This window comes from Grammomys surdaster, unplaced genomic scaffold (assembly GCF_004785775.1).
Source record: "Grammomys surdaster isolate TR1022 unplaced genomic scaffold, NIH_TR_1.0 165, whole genome shotgun sequence".
In the NCBI taxonomy this organism is placed as follows: domain Eukaryota; kingdom Metazoa; phylum Chordata; class Mammalia; order Rodentia; family Muridae; genus Grammomys; species Grammomys surdaster.
This window is the reverse complement of record NW_021604613.1, coordinates 6,098,660-6,117,156: the sequence shown is the minus strand read 5'-3', so window position 1 is coordinate 6,117,156 and position 18,497 is coordinate 6,098,660. Positions and strand designations below refer to the sequence as shown.

Sequence of the window (18,497 nt, the reverse complement as noted above, 5' to 3'; positions counted from 1 at the left end):
CTGAGATGGGGGAGAATTCCAGAAATCAATGTGGATGACCTTAGCTTAGATACCTAACCGTGGGACATGGAATCTGAAGAGGTCATCTTCTATTCCTATGCAGAATCCCCAGTGGAGGTATAAAGACACAAATGCACCCATCAAACTTTTGACCCCAAATTTGTCCTATCTAAAAAGAAATGCAGGGACAGAATGGAAAAGACATTGAAGGAATAGCCAACCAATAACCATCTCAATCTTAAACTCATCCAATGGGCAAGCATCAATCCCTAACACTGTTATTGATATTCTGTTTATGCTTGCAGACTGGAGCCTGGACTATCTTCTGAGAGGTTCTACTCACCTGACTGAAACAGACACAGGTACTTTCAACCAAACATGGTGGTCAGAGAAGCTTATACATGAGTTGGGGGAAAGGATCGAAGGTTCTCAAGGGACTGGCAACCTCATAGGACAACTAAAAAAGGCAACTAACTGGGACCTCTTAGAGCTCTCATCGAGGGAACCACCAAATGAAGAACACACGCAGGCTTGAAGGAGGCCTTCTGAACATATGTAGCAGACATTCAGCTAAGTCATCATGTGGGTCCCCATCAACTAGAGCAGAGGCGCTCCCTAAAGCAATATACTGACTTTATGGTATGCGTTCTCCAACTGAGCTGCCTAGTCTGGCCTAAGTTAGTGAGCCTTCACCTAATCTGGCAGACACTTGATGTGTCAGAGTGAGTGGATATCAGGGGGGAGAACCCTTTCAGAAGAGAGAGAGAGAGGGAGGATGGGGGAGGGTCTCTTTAATGGGGGACCAGGAGTGGAAGCAGAATTTGATTTAAATAAATTAATTAATTTAAAAAATAAGTCACTAAAATCCCTTGTATTGTTATTGATACATCTATGATAAGATTAGTATGATTCTTAATATTTGTTTATTGAATTATAGGCTGTCATGAAAATGGCCCAGACACTGTAACTACTGTATAAATAATTATAATGGCCCAGAGGAAAACGCCAAAGAGCACTGAGGTCATAACTATAGATGGTCCAGATCAGCACCAAGGTGATTAGGACAATAACAAATGGATCTGGGTAAAAATAACACAAAATGCATGACTGCTAATAAGTAATGGGCATAGTTGACAACAGTACAATTACAGGGCAGCTGTAGTCACAATGGGCTGCCTTCTTAGTCATGTATTGTGACATTTAGCTCATGCCTAGACCTTTGCTGTACTCAGTGATATAATTACAAGGTATAATACTAAGAAGTGTTTTGAATATCAAGCATGAAATTCTTTGCAAATGAGAGAACAGATATGTAAATGCATTTGTTATAAGCTTTGTTCCTCAAATCTGACTTGCAGAGTAAAAATCTGACAAGTTAGATGTGGCCAAATCAGAAACTAAAATTTATCATGAGAGCCAATATTAAAAGATTATTAGTGTTAATTTGAGGAAAATTAAAGCAACAGAGCTTACTCACTAGGTTCCTAAATTCTATCACACACATTGCTGGCTCAAGAGAACTCCAATTGGCCTAAACAATCCCTTAAATGAAAGTTACAGGAATATTTCAAAATAGAATCTCTGGTGGAAATTTAGCTCAGCAGAACAGCACAAGCTTTGCAAGCTCTTCACCAAGCGAAGAATCTTAGAACTTATAAAATTAAGTATCCTGCCTATGGTTGAATTATTTTCTGTCATCTATTAGATACGTTCACACTTTTGCCTATGGATGCTTTTACAACATCGGACTGCCTTTATAATGAGCATCATTTCACAGTTGAAAACAATTTAATCTTGAAAATTGTTCTACAATATACGAGAGCTATTAACAGCTGTTTACCTTATGGGTATCTTTGATAGTGAATGTCAGAAGAAGATAGTACACCAACTCCTGACACAGTAAATGTAATTAACATTCCCATTTGGATTCTAAGACATTTTAAGTGTAATTTCCAAAATTGTTTTGCTTTAGGACTATTAATTCTGATAGGAATGTAGCAAAACTTAATTCATAATCATATGTGTTGAACATATTTATTATTATTATATCATATTTGTTTTAGGTTTTAATTCATCACTGAGAAAATATGGACAAGAAAGAAATCAGGCATGAACCAGGAGGCGTGAACTGATGCAGAGGCCATGGAAGAATTCTGCTCAGGCTGCCTTTTTTTGTTTTGATTTTGAAAAGATATCAAAGTATTTTAATAAGGTGATGGTGCATTATTGCCCAATTTCTCAAAAAAATCAAATTGAAGGTATCAGGAACAAATCATAGTACATCAATAAAAAAATGGACAGTGTAACAGTCTAAGAAAAGCAAAACTAAGTGCTACTGTCAGACCTTCAACATACAGCAACCCTGTTCCCAAGATTGTTGTAGAGCTATCAAGAAATCCTGTGAACAGCAACATCAAAGACACAAAAATGTAGTCATTAGCCAAGAAAAAGATGGAAGCAAATTAACACAAGATATTTTTAAGATATACTAAAATAAAAATCTCTAGGAGAAAATGTCTTCCTCGGGACATGAAGGGGTCACATAGGAGAAATAACAGAATTGTATGTATGTTGCAAACTCTGGGGACATTTGTCAGAATTCTCACCTGGGAGTGAATGGAGGAATGGGACTAGGTCATTGGAGGATGTTTAGATTTTTTGGTATATATGGCAGTGTCTCTGGAGCTGATGGGAGTAAAGATGAAAAAGTAATTAAAACAAGATGGAAAGAGAGAGAGAAAGAGAGAAAGAGAAGAGAGGGAGAGAGAGAGAGAGAGAGAGAGAGAGAGAGAGAGAGAGAGAGAGAGAGAGAGAGAATGAAAATAAATGATCAAGATTAATGGAGCTCTGAGTCCATTTTCCTATTGTTCTCCAGGCCCTTAAAAGTCAATATACTTGAGGAATGCACCAAGAGAGACTTGATAATGCACTATACCACCGACTTTGACTTGTTAAATACCATCCCTCCCTTTTCCTCTGCCTTCAAGCAAATTCCCTAGAATAGTACAAGCATAGTAGATCTGTCTAACACTTTTCCATGGTATAATGCTGGCTAGTCCAAAACAGGCCCTTCTGTTAATGGTTGCCAGAAACTAGACACTGCAACTTTATATCTAATATAGGTGGGATTTATTTGGAGCATATTCAGCTCGGAGCTAGACGGTGGAATGTAGTAGGAGGAGGCCCACAAGTTGCTCCAGTTCCTTCCATTATAGCAGACTGGGGAAAAGTTCAGATGTTGGTGGGGTCAATCCCAGGGTTCCATCCAGTATTATAGTGGCAGGTCCTGGAGTGCCATTTGTTACAGGACCAGAGAGCATGGATCCTCTACTATTTATGCACATAGCACCTGCTATAGCCATTTGGCCCATCCTTATTTCTTGTTCTCTTGCATCCCTTGAATCCTTCCTGCTGTCTAGCACCATTTCTTCTTCTTGTTACCAGCAGCATCTCTTCTTCATGGCGCCGGCGTTCCTCTTCCTGGCTGTTTTCATTTCTGAACCTCTTGGTTATGCAGCTCCTCCATTCACAGAAGTCCTTCTTGACATCTCATCAAATCTTGCCTCATTAGCATAACTTGGTGCTCATGACGTGCTGCCGCCATCTCCATTTCCAGCTTTTCATGAGCCTCCTTGATGTTTTAGTCCACTTATTTCTGCTGTTGCTTCTTCATCTCAATGAGTGCCTTCCAGTGCATGGCATAGTCATACTGAAAGGACTCACGGTGTGCAAATCTCTGTGTCTGTTCTCACTTCTTGCAAAATAGCTGGTTTTTAACAACCAGCTTCTCTGGAAGTCCGTCATCATGACTGCACAATCACAGACCAAAAAATGTGGTTAGCCAGAAGGACCGTTCACTGCTTCTGTCCAGAGCTTTCAGAGCAGCTAGCTTCCCTGAGAACATAAGAATGCATTTCCCTGAGAGACTTCCTCTGTCATCCACAATGACTATAGCCCTTTCCACCCGGCCAAAGATAGAATAGGCTTTTTCCAGCACTTCCTTGGACACATACTGAGGAAGGTTGCAAACTATAAGGGATATACTATGACAGGCAAAGCACACATGCAGCTGCTTTCCACGAAGTGGCATATTGTCCAGCTCCACTTTTTCAATTTCCTGCTAGGGTTCGTGTTTCCAAGAATAAAGAACAAAGAATAAAGAATAAAGAATAAAGCCAACATCTTTACCCTTAAGAAGGAAAACTTTGCCTGCTTTTCCATTTTTCTTAAAAAGTTTCCTCATTTTCTCCTCAGTGATGTCAGGGAGAATATTGCCTACAAAGAGTCAGCGACATTGGGTAAAGGTCTTCTCTCCTGGTTTCCTAAAATTCTTCAGGTCAATAGTCAAGCTTTCATCTAGCTGCTTGCCTGCTGGCCATTTGCAGGTATTGGTAGGGGTGGTTGCTGCTGCTGCTGCTGAAGATGATGATGATGATGACTATGACCATGATGACGGTGATGCTGCTGGTGGTGATGTTAGTGGTGCTTTCTTGGAGTATGATTCTGCTTCTCCAAGTTAAAGGTTTTATTGCTTTGCATTTTTGCAGCCTTCGATTTGAATACAGCAAAGTATCTGCCTCTCAGTGCTCTACTTCCTTTGCTCAGAGTTCTTTGCTCAGAGTATGGGAAACCAGCTTGCTTTTTAAAGAGAATACAGGACCACCAGCCTATGAAGATTCCCATCCACAATGGATTGGGTCCTTCCATATCAAACACTACTTAAGTAAATGCCCACAGCCTGATCTTATGGAGACATTTTCTCAGTTCAGTTTCCTTCCTCACAGCTGCATTTACTTTGTGTCAAGTTGACATAAAACAAGCCAGGACAATAAGGAAGTGACAAGAACCAAAATAAAAATTGTATTAATTTGTTTGAAGTTGTTTGGTTTTTACAAAAGAGAAAAATCTACACATCTTATATAACCTGTCAGTTGTCTTCATTTTCTATTTCTTTTGTTCTCTTTATAACAACTATTTTTCTGTAGCTTGAGATTTTGTGTGTGTGTGTATTTGTAATTGAATGTCTATGATGTGAAATTTAGCTAGAATCAACCCAAACTTGTCATTCATTCACAGAAATGTTTTATAATTCAGACAATGAAAAAATAGGTAACAAATAGAAATAAAAATTAGAAACATATATTGGTATTTTGTTGATTTAACATATGACATGAAAATTAACCTACATGATAAATGTAATGTGCAAGCATATTTGCATATAAAATTTGATGTGGTTTCAGTTGCTCTGTTCTGGAGAATTGTCTTTGAAGCAATAGTAAGTGTAGTTGCGTCACTTCTGGACAATACTGCAGACCACAAGATGGTGTCTTGGCAGCCTCCAATTAGATCCACCTGCCTAGCTTTCTCTACTAGGGCACACAAAAGAACAGGGATCCATTCTGCCAACAGTCCTGAAAAATCATCTGCCACCTGTCACCTGAATAACTGTACAATCTGTGTCGGCCATGTTGCTCTTGTCAATTACCACCGTGCAGCCTGTGAGTTATCGGAGGGGAAAGCAGTCATGGAGCCTACTTTAACTACCAAAGAATAAAAGGTACCACATATTTCAAATTACTAATAAACTAATTGTCTTACAATAGAGTTTCATTTTTCTGTTTCTACTGTTTTTGCTTATCCCTCTTTTTTCTTTTTATCCTCTTATTGTTCTCTCTTTTCCTTTTAATACAGATGGGCTTTACACTACATAAAGATATTAAACTATTTCATTTGTTGAAATTAAAATACTAACATGAGCAACCAGTATATTTGCCTATTCACATATCCTGTAAGTAAAAACCTACCAGAAATAAACCACACTGTGTTTAAGACAGGTTTATTATTTATACTCTTAGAGTCTCTGGGAATTAGACTATGCCTCTAGGCGACCAATGTACCATTAATGTAACCCTTTCCCCAAGAAAGTCTTATTTTTTAAAAGCCAATGGTATCTGAATTACTAAAGTTTTAATTGATATAATTTTGTAAACCAATTAAAATAGCATTTAATACAAAAATTGTACAAGCAAACTTTAGACATTCTAGTTTTTCCTGTATAAGAAAAGCAATTAATGATCAGGTCAAAGCAAAACATTAAATGTGATAATGAATAAAATCTTTACAATTTGAACTTAATTGTAACTATTAATTGAGGTGGTATGAATTTGTTGATTCTGACATATAAAGTGCATATAATATCCTTTTACAAAGCACAAGAAAATTGAATAATGGCACTACTTCCAAAGATATATAAGTGATTTTAAAAAATACATTAAATAAATATTTTCATAATTTAAAGTGGTAGTTCTGAAGATCAAGTGTGGGTGCTTCGGTCCTTCTTAGAAAGAGTAACAAAATACTCAAGGGAGCAAATATGGAGACAAAGTGTGGGACAGAAGCTGAAGGAGGGGCTTTCTGGAGACCATTCCACCTGAGTATCCATCCCATGTTCAGTCACCAAAGGTAGACGCTGATGTGGATCTCAGGAAGTGCATGCTGACAGGAGCCTGATATAGCTACCTCCGTAGAGGTCTGCCAGAGTCTGACATATTCAGAGATGGATGCTCACAGCTAACCATTGAACTGATCAAGGGGTTCCAATGGAGGACTTAGAGAGAAGGAGCTGAAGGAGCTGAAAGGGTTTTCAGCCCCATGAGGAGAGCAAGAGTACCAACCAACCAGAGCTCCCAGGGTCTAAACCACCAGCCTGGGAGCACATAGGAAGGGACCAACTGTATGGGACCAGCTCCAGCTGTATATGTAGGGGAGGATGGCCTTGACCAGCATAGGTGGGAGAGGAGATCCTTGGTCCCATGAAGGCTGGACGCTGAGTGTGGGGGAATTCGAGGATGGGGAAGTGGGAGTAGGAGGGTGGAGGGGCACATCCTCATAGAAGCAGGAGGAGGGGGATGCCATAGGGGGCTCCTGGGTGGGGAGTAAATGGGGTAAGGGGGTAACATCTGAAATGTAAATAAAATATCAAATAAAAAAGGGAAAAAAAGAAAAAAATTAGTAATGCAAAAATTAAATGAAATAAAATATGTATAACATATTAGGAAAGTTGAAGTATTTTTTAGTTTTCATTGGTTGATTATACACTTTTATGACATAATATTTCTATAATCCTTTGAGAATTTTATACAACAATCATATTTATACCTTCCCAAAACTTCTACCACAGCCACTGTCTGTACCCTCACTTTCCTACTTACCCACCAACTTTGTTTTCTTCTCTCTCTCTCTTTACCCCCAATTGAGTCAATTTGTGTTGCTCTACTACTATTGGGAATAGGACATGGAAGTTTTTTGATCTACCAGGGTCACTTCAATAAAGCAAACTGATTTTCACTCTCTGTGTTACTATCAAATGTCAATAGCTCTTCAGCCAGTTGTTGGATCCCTTCTCTACATTTCCAAGTGTGTGCTGAGATTCTGCTTACTTTGAGCCTTTGCAGGTCTGGTACATGTTGTCACTGTTGTTGAGTTCTGTTATTGACCAGTTTGGTCTAGAAAAACTGTTTCTATTTCCTTGTCAAATGTGGTTCAATAATGAAGTCATGGAAGGAGAATTCTGAGTACTTTTGAGAAAATTCCAAGAAAATAAGACAATAATTTTGTAAACTCAGTCTTTTAAAACACAATATTGAACCCAGGCCCACACCTGCCCTCACAGGCCTTGTGGGTGTTGGTGCTCTGTGTTTTAGCTGCTGGGTTCTATATTTATGTGATTAAGTGGAGAATGTGTGTGTGTGTGTGTGTGTGTGTGATCTGTGCTACCATCTGAGTTTGTGGTGATGTCTAGGTCTGTGCTGCCACCAAGGGCCATGTCTGGGTTCTTATTACTACTGCTACTACTGCAACTAGGGTCTCTGTTGGTATTCCTTGTCCATGCTTCCACCGAGGGTCACAAGCACCTCTATGGCCTGTGCTACTGCTTGAACACACGTGGGCAGTGATGTCTCTTAAGGCCATGCTGCACTTCTTTACCTTATCTACATAGAATGCCCATGGTTCAGGCTGCCTCTGAGGGCATTGTCTGGGTTTGTGGTCCTGCTACAGTGTAGTGGCATATTTCCCCAGAAATTTGGGAGGAGCTAAGGTGGAAGGAGTAAGGAGAGGAAGAGTAGGAGCTAGAAAGGAAGAGGAGCTAGAAAGGAAGAGGAGAAGGAAGAGGAGGAGCTAGAGAAGAGAAGAGATGGAGGAGTGATGGAGAACCATGCATGTATCAGGAGCAGTCCAGCATAACAACTTATGTCTAGGTTAGTTAATTGGGAAATAACTCTTATTGTGTGAGCATCTTGTTAACTGAGCATTATCAAACTTACAAAGACTTTGGTTGGTCTTTAAACATTAGAGTCTTATTTCTACTGGGTAAACCATGGATGATGGGATGGTCTGGACGCAGCCCAGCCTTGTGGAGACAGCATGGAAGATTGACAGAGCCATCTCCTATGCTGGTGTCTCTGGCCTTCTGAGCTGGCCGTGTGACCTAGTGGCTTGAGCTGACAGCCTGAGCCAAGCAATGGCAGCATATTCTCAGGCCTAGGCTAGTCAGGACAATGGGAAGCTGATTAACAAATAAGCCAAATTGGGAGTCACAGTTTTAAAATACTACAATCAACACTACAGCCATGTTCATGGGCTGTGTTCATATTCTGTGCTGTGGCCAGAGACCATTTGGAGGCCCATGATTTCTGTTCCTGCTAACAGTGAAGACCAAGGAGGCTACTTTTGTGTGATATGGATAACTTCAGATGTACAGTCGAGAGCCAGGTACATGGAAGGCTTTTGAGAAAACCTCCCTATCCTTCCCAATAAGAAACAGCCTAGACAGGAAGCCACCAAAGTTAACTCTTGAAAGTGTGATGGAATGCTGAGTTTTAACTCTCCACAATTAATGATTTCTGGTAGAGGGGCAGGAGGAGGAGGATTTGGTTCTATTTAAGGGGCAAGCCATTGAGAGTTTGGCAGTTCTCCAGTGATTATATAGATAATACAAATTAAACATTTTTTTTCTTTTTTTTTAATTCCTGTTTTTATTTTTACAGTTTTTGTCGGAGAGTGAGAGGACACAAGTTTTGGGGCTGACATGGAAGGACTTGCAGGTGAGTATGATTGGAGTGCATGATGAGAAATTCCCAGGAAACCAATAAAAATGTTATGTTGAAGAAAAAGCAAAGCAAAGCAAAACAAAATAAAACTACCAAACCAGACAACCAAAAACAACCAAAAACACTTCTTAGAATGTATTATGTTTTTTGTTCTTCCTAGGTGTAGTGCATAGGTATGCATTTATCTCAGGCTACTCATTTTGCGGTTGTTTGCAGTTATTATTGAATGTGCCATTATATAATTTTCTTTTTGCCAGATGCAATTTGTCTGCCAAATACACCACATCAGTCATTTGCCACCTTTTCCTTGTAGTTGCAAACTTTATTCATATGACTCTTACTAATCCATGAAGTATAAATTATTTGATGCTCTAAATAAAGTTGGCTCTTGTATTATGTTTAGGCAGCTTCAACTTTATGTTCCAATAAATTGGATCCCACCACTTCTAGAGCAGTGACTATTGACCATTTCTGTTTTTTAACAATATTTCTACACTGCTTCTTATTGTCATAGATCTCTGACCTTTGGGTGGTGAGTATCATATAAAGTGTACTACTCATTTAGGATTGCATACTTCTTAGTCATTTAATTTCAGCAGATTGACCATTTGAAACTTTCTTGGCCTCAAATACAAAACGAAACGTCTCTGATGAGGGATGAAAGCTGCACTGATCTATTAGCATAGCAATAATTGTTAGGAATCAGTTTAATAGAATATCAATCTAGCAGGTTAATAAAATTTTGATTTCCTCAAGGGTCTAGTATCTACCTTTCCACATAATCTTGACTTCAATGATAGTACCAGGTATTTACACCAACTCATATTGCAGACCTTAGGTCTAGTCCAAAAGTGGTTGTTTACTTCCACAGCATTACAGCCACTATTACACCAATGGCCAGATATTGTTAGACTAGTCATTATATAACTTTATGGAATCATAGCTGGGTGCTGATTACCTTTCATTTTTGGTAACGTTCATAGAATATCTCAATATTATGGAAGTTAGCTATTATACATGATGTTTCCAAGTCAGGATCAACTTGATTTCTCCATGTTCTAAGACTCATATGTGTTGTATCTTCATCAATAAGAAATTTTGCTCAAATTTGAAGAATTGCTAACAGTATTGGCAGTAGTTTATAATTTTGAGAAGTCAACAGGACTATACTGGCTCACAACTTGAAAAGAAGCAATTTATTGTTGATACTGGAGTTTGTAGCCTGAGTATCTAGATGGGGTACTTATCTCCCCATTTCTTACAAGACAACTTAATTTTTATGGGATTTATATGGGTATATTTTAGAAAGATTTTATAGGAGTAGGTATCCATATGTATTTCTGAAAGACCTCCAGTGTTAGTTACCCTTTCTATATTGCCTCCTCTAACCTACCCTCTTAACTCACATTACAATTAAATCCTTTCTGCCCAATTATTAACCATTGACACTATTTTGAACTCTTAATTAAGTATGCCTTAACGTACAACCTTATAGAATTTGATCAGAAATAGTAGTTAGATAAAATGCTTACTGTTTCTGAGTTATGTGTTGGAATGAATGTATATGTTTAAAACATTTAATAGCTTTACTTCTATAGGTGGTAGATTGTTTTATAGATTTGCTCTGAAAAGCTTATAGTATGAAAGAAATACAATGCTAAAATATCCATCCCTGTTTCTATATTATATACCTATTTGCAGAAAATATTTTTGGAAAATATTTCAATTGTAGACTACAACTGTTTAATAATTATTTACTGAAGTAAGTAAAATATCCCAAAACCCACTCATACTTTTTAGTAGGACTAGCAAGTCCATCTTTATTAAACTCTCATAGAAAAGGTTAAGACTCAAAGAGCATCTATTTATTATGCTGTTCAGTTATAGTTATTCAGTTTTAACTTTGGACATAATTTCCTGGTTTTTTTTAAGTATCTTTTTTGGTGACTTAGCATTAGAATAAAATATTTGGAGTGGCAGCCAAATATTTCAGGAAACACAAGTAAAAAGTGACCTTCAAATTCTAAATTTGAAATTGTTCTCTAAATATTTTATACTTATATTCTATGTTAGAGACTTGTGTGTTATGCATTAACCATTTTCATCTCATAACAGATCATGTCTTTTTTTTCATTAACTTATTTATTCACTTAACATCCCTGTGACAGATCATGGTTATAAAACAAATATCCTCATTAAATCTGAAATAGTTTATGACATAAGACAAATAACAAAAACATCTAGATAGATTGAGTATTCTTGAGATCTCTAAGTAAAACTGTCTAATCATTTTCTTTTAGAAGGCATGATTAAATCATCAAGGCACTGAAACGTAGAAATACATACAGCTGCAGTGTGTTTCTTATATTTTTTGTTTGTTTGATTAATTAATTTATTCACAAATTTAAACTTGCTGGTTGAGTTCTATAGAATAAAAAAATAAGTAAGAAAATACTTGTGATTGAGGACAGGTAAGTTAAATGGCTTATCAAACCTACCCCTTTAATGTTGGCCCACATATATATATAGTCTGACATTCTTAAACATAATTGTGTTTAAGTTGGCTGTAAAGAAAAGATTATGATCAATTTATTGAAAAGAAAGGACTGTACTTATCATTCCTTCATTAATTATCTCCATATACATATATAATATTATTTTCTCACTGTATTATCTTTTATTTTCACTTTCAGGCTCCTATCAAATTCGTAATTCTCCAGTATCAATTCTACTTCTGTGTTTTTGTGTGTAAATGTGTGATCTAATGTATAACCTCCAACATTTACTCTATGGTGCTTCCTTTTAAAAGTGTTTCCCAGGCAGTGTATGTCAGTGAGTTTTAAAATCAGGAATAAACTGAAGAATGCACTATGAGCAAGGTAGGTTCCAATGAGATTTGATATTAACAACATATTGAAGAAAAAAGCATTCCTGTGGGTGAGCATAGCTTACAAGACAGGAATCTGTGTAGAGGATGGTAGAGAAAAATTAATGAACTAATAAGTCATAAAATGAAAGAGTGGTAAAAATGGAATAAGAATTTTGTTCATGGAACAGGAACAAAAAAAATAAACCCTAAAGTTTTTCACAAAATACTGACTTTTTAGACTGAAAATATAATTTTAATGGATACAAATTATATAGAGACCCAATAAGCACAGAAAATAACTTCAAGACCTGACAAAGGTGATCACATAAAATTAAACGCTTCTGCATAATAGAATAAATTAATGACATCCAAAATGAGAAAGCATCTTTGTCTGCCATATGAAATATATATATTTGGTAACTAGAATATACAGAATATACAACCAATAAATGGACAATGAAATTACTAAATAGCTCACAAAAATTGAAATAGACATGGCGAGTGAATATTTATAAAAGTTTCAGCAGATGTAGCCATTGAAGAAATTAAAACAAATTATTTTGACATTTTTTTTTCTCATTTCAACAAAATGGCTAACATTAAGAAAGCAAAAATCCAATAAAAAAAGAAAAAAATAATAAAGCAAATGATATAAAGTTCCAATAAGGACATAAGGAAAGAGAAGTTCTTATTTACTTCTACTAGGATTTTAAATTGGTAAAATTCTTGTGGAAGTCAATAAGTGTGCCCCCCCCACACACACACACACTCCCCCCCACACACACACAAATACTAAAGCAGGATAATCTTTGAAAGTAGCTGTACCTTTCCTGGACACATAACAAAATATCTGTACGTACTACCACATCACTTTTTGTCACTATCTTATTCACAATAACAAGAAATATTACCAGTCCAGATATTTATCAGTGTATGACTAAATAATGAAACTATGAATTTATATATTCAAAATAAAGTAACATTCCATACAAAATATAAAACTATCAAATTTGCTGATATATTAATCATTTTTCTCCAAAGGAGCAAAACAAATAGAATAAATGTATGTTAAAAAAGGATTTACTAGATTTGCTTACATGTCATGGTCCAAATAGCACATCATTGGCCACCTTCACTGTAGATAGTTTTAGAAAACAGCACACAGGGCTGAATGCCTCATCAGTATCAATGTAGTACAAGTTTGGGGGATTCTTGGAGTCATTGGTCTTCAGTACACAATGCTGGGTTCTAATATTAAAAACAATAACTGTTCCGATATTATGCAGTTTTTATCACTATTGCTCTGTACTACAACTTTAGATAAGGGATGGTGTTTCCTACAGAAGTTCTTTTGTTATTGAGAATAGTTTTCACTGTCCTGGGTTTTTGTTATTCCAGATGAATTTGCAAATTGCTCTTTTTATCTCTATGAAGAATTGAGGTAGAATTTGATGGGGATTGCATTGAATCTATAGATTGATTTCTGCAAGTTGGACATTTTTACTATATTAATCCTGCCAATCCATGAGCATGGAAGATCTTTCCATCTTCTGAGATCTTCTGCAACTTCTTTTTTCAGAGACTTGACGTTCTTGTCACACAGATGTTTCACTTGCTTGGTTAGATTCACACCTGTCATACATGTACACTAACACCAAGACTTGGGTCTCAGTGGAAAAACATTGAAACAGATGGCTATAAGCTATTGTAAACAGGCAGCTTTTGTGGAAATTTACCAGCCTGAGTAGTCATAGACCTTGAAAATAGGTAGCCTTGGCAGACAATACCAACTTAGGTAAGGACAAGTGAGTCATAGGCATAGTCCTAGTGACCTGTCCCCTGAACCTTCACCAAACTTGGTTCTGAAAGATATCTGTATTCCCTCTGAACACCCACACTCCAGTCTCATCCCCTTCCCCATGACCTGCCTTTCTGTGTTTATAACCCCTATGTGAATGAATTATGATTTGAGAAAAAATAAAAAAAATTATTTAAAAAATAAATGAGCACGATTTAAATAAATTAGTGGTGTATGGGGATATAACTCCCCCTTTTTTATTTTATGAAGATATTGTTTTAAAGTTCCACAATACTTGTTTCTTAATACCTTGTCCATGATTAAAAAGAATCACAGCAATATGGGTAATATTAAATTGTTGACGATACATCACAAATGCTTGACTATAATAGCCAGTTCCATTATTTGTTTAATCAGATTTGGAACAATCAGCATAGGAAAACAATGTAGGAATGACTAATTACACTTAGTTGCTTCTCCTGTTAAAGCAGTTGCAACTAGAAAGCCTGAAAAGCAGTCAATAGTCACATGTACATATTTTAATTTTCCAAGGTCAGAGATATGTATAACATCCATCTGCCATAATTGATTAGGTATAAGTCCTGGAGGATTAACACCATTATATGATACAGGAAGAAATTGAGGACATTCAGAACAAGTCTTTACAATTCGACGTGCACATTCTCTAGAAATACCAAATTGTTGTCTCAAGCTATTACTATTTTGATGATGTAGAGAATGAGATTGTTTGGCCAATTGTTTCTGTAAGGTCTATAATCTGCATGGTGTACAAATCTGCTGTGGCATTACCCTCACTAAGGGGTCCAGGCAGTCCAGTATGAGCTCTTAGATGTCCTACAAAATAAGGAACTGTATGTTCTCTTAAATTGAGTTATATTTGCATAAATAATTACAAAATTTGAGAATTAGCGCTATCTAAAAACCGAACAGCTTTAAGCAATTATAAATCATGAGCCATATACTGGCCATGAGTATACAAATTGAAAGCTTGATTTCTAAGCATTTCTAACAGTGGCTACAGCACATAATTCAATTATTTGTGCCGAAGCAAGGGGAAACTCAAGAGAATGAACATAAAATCCAATCACATATGCTGCCTTCCTATTAGATGAGCTATCTGTAAATACAGTAAGCACATTTTCTAAGGGTTGCATGCGTAAATTTATAGGAAATACAAAAGCATGCATAGAGGAAAACTGTAACAACTTGTCTTTTGGATAATGATTATCAATTTTGCCTAAAAAGTTTGCTATGTAATATGCCAAATATCGTTATTTTTCAATAACCAATTTAACTGCTATTTGGAATATGAAATAAATATTTCATCAGGTTCTTTCCCAAAATATTCTTGAGTCTGTTCTACAATTCTGTATTAACAAAGCTACAGCTTCATAATAGGGTGTTAAAACTTTTCTTGGAGATGAAGAAAGATGAATCCACATTAATGGTTCCTTTTGCCAAAGAACTTCTGTGGGCACATGAGTTGTAGCAATAATGCAAACAGCCAACAATTGATTATAGTCTATATAATATATCTACTGTTAGCTAATAGCTTCCTCTACCTTCTGCAAAGCTATCTGTCCCTTATCAGTTAACTGTCGAGGGGAATTAGAATTTGCATCTCCCTTGAGGGTATCAAACAGAAGTTTAAGTTCTCCTGTGGTAAGCTTAAGATGAGGTCTTAGCCAATTAATGTCTCCTAACTACTTTTGAAAATCTTTAAATTATCTTTTTTTTTGTATGCACACCTGCGAGCCAGAAGAGGGCACTAGATCCCATTACAGATAGTTGTGAGCCACCATGTGGTTGCTGGGAATTGAATTCAGGACCTTCAAAACAGCAGTCAGTGCTTTTAACTGTTGAGTCATCTCTCCAGCCCTAACTATCTTTTCTTATTGGAATTTTCTGTGCCACAATCTGCTTAGGATATAACTGAGGTCCCAAATATTAAAAAAAGATATTGCCTTTGAATCTTTTCTGGAGCAACAAGCACTCCAAGATTTTAAAGCTCATTGTATGAGAGCAAATGCTTGTAGTAAAACTCCTTCAAAGGGATCAGCTAACAAAATATCCATAAAATGAATAATATACGCTGAAAGATTCAAACTCCTAACTTCTTGTACTGAAGCAGCAACAAAATTTCTTACATAAGGCTATTAGCCACTTCTTGAGGCAAAACTTCCCAGTGATATAACTTGATGGGTTCTCCAAAATTACAAGCAAACTCACTAAATGCAAACCTCCCACAGTCACGAGAATGTAAAGGAACAGTATAAAACAATTCTCCAAATCTATAATAATTCTATGTGCATTTCTTGGAATGGCAGCTAGAGTAGGCAACCCAGGCTACAATGCCTCCACAAGTTCCATAGCCTCATCAACCCTTTGAAGCAAACCATGCAACAATCTCCACCTGCCAAATGTTTTCTTAATTACAAATATTTGTGAGTTAAAAATCCAAACCTGTGATCTAACTGCAATTTGCAGCCAATGGAACAATGACAATTCAACTATAATCTTTGAGTTTCTCTTGTTACCACTAGAGCACAACCATAACTTTGGAAAGTAAAACAACTTCCAACAATCAATCCAGTTTCTCCAAAATCAACACCAAGTGCATCACCCCCATGCTGCAAAGTTTGGCTGCCAATTCCTGCACAAATGCAAGACAGTACAACCTCCAATACCTCAAAGAGACACTCCCCTAAATCTTTTATGTCTTTATAATACATAAAATATTACCTAGTTTAGACATATCTTTAGAGACCTGTTTCCCTGGGTTGGCTCATGCCACATGTTGCTGTTTAGAATTACTCCAACCCTGAGTTACCAGTCTTAAACCAACTTTCTGTTACCAATGTTACAAACTTTCAATTGTACCCAATAACTTACAAGCCAATAATCTATAACCAAGACATGTAGAACATATCTATACTTTTAAAACCAGTCAGAAATAAAAATGAAGTGGCTGCACACATTTACTTATTTAAACCAGATAAAATTCGTACTTTTTCTAGCTGTAATTTCAAGAGAAGCACCTTGTCACCTGCTGAATCCAGTAATCAGTCACAGATTTTTCTAGGAGAAACAACCATCAGCTCCTTACCATAGAAGCCAAAAAAACTGCTGGCCCCTTTAAGAGTGGCTTTTACAGTCAATGAGACCATGGAAGGGCTTCTCCAGCTGTGCTATACTCCTAACTACAGGTGTAGGGCTCCAAAGGACAATTGAAACTACTTTTTATTTTTACTTTTTTATTTTTACTTTTTTTTCTTTTTCTTTTTGAAAGTAGTTAAAAACTGAATCAAGGGCTGAGCAACCAGCAGATAAAGTTTTAACTGTTTTTCTTTTGAACATGGAACATTCAAGCAACGAAACAAAAACAGATATAAACTGACAGACATGGACAGATTGGTGCACCAAGGACAGACAATAGAGCAGAAAGAGGATTAGATGTCCCACGAAAGGGACCCAGATATCCTACCTAAGGGACCTAGAACCAAGCATTTCTCTAGTTGGAGGCAGAGAGGAGGCAGGACGTCTCCTGACCTCTGACTGTTCCTAGGAGAGCTCTGGGACAGCTTAAGTTCATTTCCTTCTCTTTCTCTAAAGCATCCCCAGATTGTCAGGGAGGACTGTTTTTTTTAAACCCATGTCTAGGGTGTAAATTGTCTCTAGTCATTGTCCAAAGACTAAAAGCATCTATGAGAATTACTGTCGCTTCTCTAGATTTTAGCATAACTATAAACACATACACAAAACGCATCTTACCATTTCTTACCACTGGCCCAAATCTTCTTTACTTTCCTCTGCGCTCTTCCAATTCCCATGGTGTCCTTCACTGTATCCACTTTCTGGGGCTCCAACATTTAGGCACCATCTGACCAAGCCTGCTCAGTCAAGTCAAGAGGTTTTCCAGCACAGGAGGGAGGATTAAAAGAAAAGAGACAATTAGACAAAATTGCAGCATGACCTCAGCCAGTTCTGAGGCTGAAAGCTGAGACTTTTTTTTTTTGGTTGGGGAGATTTTAATGTCTGCTGCTATTTCTTAAGCAGTTATGGGACTATTTAGATGGTTTATATGCTCCTGATTTAACTTTGGTATCTGGTATCTGTCTAGAAAATTGTCCATTTCATCCAGATTTTCCAGTTTTGTTGAGTATAGGCTTTTGTAGTAGGATCTGTTGATTTTTTTAATCTCCTCTGTTTCTGTTGTTATGTCTCCCATTTCAGTTCTGATTTTATTAATTTGGTTACTGTTTCTGTGCCCTCTGGTTAGTCTGGGTAAAGGTTTATCTATCTTGCTGATTTTCTAAAAAAAACAAGTTCTTGAATTTGTTAATACTTTGTATAGTTCTTTTTGTTTCAACTTGGTTAATTTCAGCCCTGAGTTTTTACTTCCTGCCTTGTTCGCCTCTGGGTGTATTTGCTTCTTTTTGTTCTAGAGCTTTCAGTTGTGCTATCAAGTTGCTAATGAATATGTTTTCCAGTTTCTTTTTGTAGGCACTTAGAGCTGTGAGTTTTCCTCTTAGCACTGCTTTCATTGTGTCCCATAAGTTTTAGTATGATGAGCCTTCATTTTCATTGAATTCTAAAAGGTCTTTCATTTCTTTTTTTATTTCTTCCTTGACTAAATCATCATTGAGTAGAGCTTTGTTCAGTCTCCATGCGTATGTGGGCTTTCCATTGTTTTTGTTAT

The 18,497-nt window shown here is 36.8% G+C and overlaps 1 pseudogene; it reads right to left on the bottom strand.

Moving 5' to 3' along the window:
* Nucleotides 1–3,113: 3,113 nt before the first annotated feature.
* On the bottom strand, nucleotides 3,114–4,539 carry LOC114619885 (annotated as a pseudogene).
* Nucleotides 4,540–18,497: the final 13,958 nt, after the last annotated feature.